Raw genomic sequence first — 6000 nt, forward strand, 5'->3', positions numbered from 1 at the left:
TATAACCATGTGCCACCATACCTGGTGAAAATACTTTAGGAGACCAGTAAGACAATCCCAAGTCCCTTTTTAATATTTCTTCTTTCGCCTGTTGTTTGAGACAATAGTTGTTCTTTGGGTGTTAAAACAGGTGATGAGGGCTTTCTGTTTGTAGAGATAGGGGGTCTATCAATGAGCATTGCCAGGGCCAGAAGATATTCCTGAGCTTTGCGAGGCCTGCATGACAACCATGTCTGAGGATCAGCCTAATTTCCCTAGCTAGCCTAGTAGGTATTAGGCTGAAAGCCAGACATGGATCAGACCTGGATCAGTTGAGTTTCTAGGCATAGTGTGCCTAAGCTGGGAATGACAATAAAGGAGCCTCAGGAGTGCCTGGGACAAAATGAAAATGAAAGAAAGCTGTATGTGGTACTGCCCTGTTTGTAAAACCCCTTTGTTACAGTCTTGCTTTACTTCCAACTTTTTCTTTTGAACCTAGAATAACATGAAAATAATTAGGAAAATTGGGATGTGAGTTATGTTGGGTCTCAGAATGTTCCCCCAGAAAGTGTGGTAGAAATTACTTGACAGCTGGAGTGGAGCTCAGTGATTGAGCACCTGTCTGTCTGTCTGATGTCCCAGAATTCGTTCCAGCGTTGCAAAAACAAATCCATGATATCAATAGGAATTACCCAATATCTCAGAGTAGTCTGTCAAAAGTGTCTGCTGACGAGCACTCCACTCCCAAAGTCCAGGCATGTTGAGAAGTTGAGGCGGGAGAATTTCAAGGTGAATACCAACTAGCCTGGGCAACTTTTGAACGTTAGGCAAGGTTTGTTTGTAAAAATGTGATCTCTGAATAGTCAGTATCGAAATCATATAAGGACCCGGTCTTAAAAACAGGCCCAAGTTCTAATTTGTAGGAAATAAGATAAATTCAGAATGTATGTCATTTTACAAAACAACTGGTTCAAATTCTTCGAGACTAAATAGCCAGTTGGGGCTGTAGAGATGGTTTAGTAGTTGGGAACATTGATGAGGACCCAGGTTCAATTCCCAGCACTCACATGGCCACTCAAAATTAACTGTAACAGTTCCAGGGGATCTGATACCCTCAGACAGACATGCATGCAGACGGAACACTTATGATGCACATAAATAAAAAAAAATTAAAGAACCAAACTAGCCAGTAAGCGTGTTTGTGGTCTAAATTAGTTGGGCATGGTGGTTTATACCTGTTTGTTTGTTTGTTTGTTTTTTGTTTTTTTCGAGACAGGGTTTCGGTGGTTTATACCTGTAATCCAGACACATGGGAGGCAGGAGATTTTGAGGCCAAACTGGGCTACCATAGAACCTGCTCCAATGTAAGGGGAAAAGTAGAGAAACAGGGAGATTGTATGGACTGAAAAGAACTTTTTAATTTGTTAGGTGGCAAACTTGCATTATATAAAAACAGTTATTTGATGTCTGAAATATCACATGAAACATGGCCCAGTTGTATGCACATATACATAAAAGTGAATGTGTAAAATGTTAAGTATTAGAGAGCTTTATGAGTGTTTATTTACAGTTTTTCAACTTGTGCGTTTTGAGAATTTTTTTGTTTATTTATTATGTATACAATATTCTGTCTGTATGCCTGAAGGCCAGAAGAGGGCGCCAGACCTCTTTACAGATGGTTGTGAGCCACCATGTGGTTGCTGGGAATTGAACTCAGGACCTTTGGAAGAGCAGGCAATGCTCTTAACCACTGAGCCATCTCTCCAGCCCCGCGTTTTGAGAATTTTTATAAAGTTGAGGAACACTTAAATTTTCATCTAAATTGCCATTTTTAAAATGTTCTAGGGCGGTTGTGGCGCACGCCTTTAATCCCAGCACTCGGGAGGCAGAGACAGGCGGATCTCCGTGAGTTCAAAGCCAGCCTGGTCTACAAGAGTTAGTTCCAGGACAGGCTCCAAAGCTACAGAGAAACTCTGTCTCAAAAAACAAAAGTTCTGTCCTGGGCTGGGAAGATGGCTGTCAGCACATGCCTACAATATAAGCCTCAGGACCTGAGGTGGATCCCTAAATGCCAGGCATGGTGGTATGGACTTATGATCCTGACTGTGAGGATCACAGGTGGGCTCCTGGGGCTCACTGACAAACCAGACTAACGAACTGGTGAGCTGTAGGCTAATGACAGACCCTGCCTCAAAAAGACAAGGTGGGCTGGCTCTGAGGTTGGCCTCTGGCCTCCACCCAGTGCCACCTGTACACATATGTGAACACAATACAAGTAAAATGCTCTAACCTGGCAAATACATGGATTTTTTTATACCTATTAATGTATGTTGTATGTCAGAACAGGGCACCAAATCTCATTACAGATGGTTGTGAGCCACCATGTGGTTTCTGTGAATTGAACTCAGGACCTCTGGAAGAGTAGTCAGTGCTCCAGCCCCCACATATGGGTATTTTAAGCAAGATTTCTCAATATTTGATCTTTGAACATAATGAGAATCACACAAAGGAAATGATCACCAAGTGTATACACACACAAAAAGTGCCTGAGGCCATCAGTCATGAGGCACCACCGCATACCCACTGGAATGCCCCACAGGAAATGGAGAGCAGTATTGAGTGCCAGTGGAGACAAGCAGCAGCCGGAACTGCCAGCAGGCCTGAAAATGGTACCGCTGCTCCAGCAAAGGAGGCTCGTCCTTACCACAATTCATTAGCAATCTTTGTACCCAGGGAAACGAAAACATGGGTCCACACAGGTTTGTATTTTAATGCTTGTAGCAGTTATGTTGATAGTAGCCCCAAACTACAAATACTTGAAATGTCCATCGATTAGAAATCAGACAAGTGATCCATCCACACAAGGGAAATGATTGTTAATATAAGTAGAAACGAGTAACTTGAGAACGTACCCAGCGGAAGGAGCCAGACCTAGAAGAGGGCAGTGCACAGTTCTCTTCATGTGAACTAGAACAGGCAGAAGTAGCCTTTACGCTTTGCCTCATAACTGGGTATTAGAAGATATCTGTACCTCGAGTGGCAATGCTCATGGGCTGCCTACATTGTCAGAAGGTACTCCGTGTGCTGGGCATGGTAGTACATACCTGGAAAGCCTGACTGGCCTATATGAGATCTTGTCAAAAATGGCTCCTGAAATACTCTGTTTTGTGGAAGTCAAATCTCAGTTACTGATTTAAAACAGGCCTAAATTTTAAAACTCCTTGGAAAAATTTTTGCAATATGTTTTGGTCATGTTTTCCCTTCTCCCATCAAATTATTACATTTATTGACTGTATGCATGCTTGTGTCACAGGGTACATGTGTAGGTCAACCTGAGGGAGTTGATCCTTTTACTATGTGAGGGATCAAACAGGTCCTCAGGCTAGTGACAGTATCCACCGAGTCATCTCAATGGCCCACCAAGTTACACAGAGAAACCCTGTGTCAAAAAAACAAAAAAAGGCTGGGCAGTGGTGGCACACGCCTTTAAGCCCAGCACTGAGGACGTAGAGGCAGGTGGATCTCTGTAAGTTCAAGGCCAGTCTGGTCTACAAGAGCGAGTTCCAGGACAGGCTCCAAAAGCAACAGAGACACACTGTCTCAAAAGAGAGACAGACAGACAGACACAGGCACACAGAGAAAAAGTCCAAGAAGCCTGGTAGAGTCGCACACAACTTAGTGGTACAGTGCTTGCCATACAAATGTAAAGATCTGAGTTTAAATCCTAGAACTTACATAAAACCTGGTGTGGTGGCTCCTACCGTGAGATAGGAGCCACAGCCAGCGAACTTGGCATGTGCAGCAGTGAACAGTGAATCTCTGAATCAAACAGGGAGGTGAAGATTGTCTTCTTCCACATGCACACTGTCACACCCCACCTACATTCATGTGTGTACAAACACATCATACATGCTTGCTCACACATACAAAAATATACTTTTTTTAAAAAAGAGAGATGTGGCCAGATGTAGCACCTTCACTCCCAACACTCAGGAGGCAGAGGCAGCTGCATCTCCGTGAGTTCGAGGCCAGCCTGGTCTATGTCGTGATTATCAGGACACCAGGAATACATCCATCTCCAGGGTCAGTACTCATAACCTCCCCTCTGCTGCCCTGTAAATCCTTTCTCTTCCCTCTTTGACTCTCAGCTTTAGAATAGGGGAGTAGCATATGCTTGGAAGATTCTCACTGTCCGCTGTGCTGTTTGCTTACTCTCCTGTTCAGGAAACTCACCCTTCCTCCCACTGTACTGGCACTGAAGTGCGGTGTCCAAGTTCCCATTTTGGTTGCAGTGTAACTGACTTCAGCAGTCCAGAGTGGCGCTTGCACCTGCCTGAGAGGTCACCTTTCTGTGACTAGAAGCTTTCATCTTGGGTTGTCTATCTTTTGATTTGAGGATGGGTTAGTGAAGCACTTTTGGTGACTGTGTTACTCTACTGAGGAAGTGGCCCAAAAGGAGGAAGGTAGACACATGGAGAGAAGCCTCTTCAGTTCCCCCTTTCTGCTTGGGCTACTTAGAATCGTTTTTTCTTGTTGTGTATAGTTATAGTTAGAAGTCCAACTTAACCCCTAGTTTACTAGGTCGTGGTGGGAATTAGATGTGCTAATACTGGCCAGTACACTAGCTAGAGCACTGGAACTGTTAATGGATGAAGGTAGACAGTTTTCCTGGCTGGAATTGCTCAGCATTGCTGTTTGGATTCTTCACTGTTCTTGGGGTGTCCTTGGACTTACACACACGTACTTTAACTCACAGATTCACGTGCATTGGGGGAAATGCCTTTGCAGTTTGAGGTGAGCCTCTCCCCAAAGCATAGGTTGTCCTCTGCTGGTCAGAACTTGGACAGGGACTCAAGTGTACCTTTAAGTGGGGGCTGACACCTGTGCAGCAAGAGCTTCTACCCGCTGAGCAATCTTGCTAGCCACCAAATTTCACCAGTCATGTTTGATGGGCCACACAGATGGCCTCATTTTTACCTGATTGCACTAAAAAGATCACATTACAGGTACTGGGAATTAACCTTCCATAGTTTGGGAAGGGACCCGGGTCAGTCGAGGGGCACAGTTCTGATTGTAGCACTGCTGGCTTCATTTCCCCCACTCATCCCAGCGCTAGTAAATTGAAGACTCAAAAAGCCAGGCTAATGGTCTGTAAGGGCATGGACTTTCCTCTTCTTCCGGACCCATCGCTCCGCTCTCTAAAAGGATGCTGGCTGGTTGGACAGACTGACATACACAGTAGACTTATAGTGTGGGGATGCTGGGATAATGCAACTGTGCTTGCTTCTCCAACTATACCCATGAGCAAACACCTCAAACCCTTCTCCAGAGAAGCATCAGGGAAGGGGTCCTAGTGACAGGAACACCTAGCAGCTTGTGGAAGACATTAGGGAGCTGGTAGAGCTCGGGTCTTCAAAGTCAGTGTCACACTGGGGAGCAAGACGTGACAGGATGTTCCAGTGGTGTGACGTTAGTACGCGATGGTGTTGGCACCCAACTCATTTTATTCACACCAGATCCCAGCCCATGGAATGGTCCAATCGCATTGAGAGTGGGTCTTTCCACATCAACCCAGCCTAGAAACTCCCTCACAGATACACCCAGAGGTCCCTCTCTTTTTCTCCCTCTTTTCTTTTCTTTTTTTTTTTTTTTTAATTTTGGTGTTTTGAAACAGGGTTTCTCGGTGTAACAGTTTTGACTGTCCTAGAACTCGACTTATAAGCCAGGATAGACTCAAACTCACAGAAGTCCTTCTGCCTCCCAAGTGCTGGGATTAAAGGCATGTGCCACTGCCGCCCAGCTTCTTTCTCAAGTTTAAAGTACTGTGGTTAACTGGATGGGTGGTGGTGGTACACGTCTTTAATCCCAGCACTCAGGAAGCAGAGGCAGGTGGATCTCTTGAGTTCAAGGCCTGCCTGGCCTACAGAGCTAGTTCCAGGACAGCTTGTGCTGTTACACAAAAAAACTGTCTCAAAAAACAAAGGAGACTCTCTTTTTTAAAAATTTATTTATTTGTGCATT

Source organism: Microtus pennsylvanicus, chromosome 19 (assembly GCF_037038515.1).
Source record: "Microtus pennsylvanicus isolate mMicPen1 chromosome 19, mMicPen1.hap1, whole genome shotgun sequence".
In the NCBI taxonomy this organism is placed as follows: Eukaryota; Metazoa; Chordata; class Mammalia; order Rodentia; family Cricetidae; genus Microtus; species Microtus pennsylvanicus.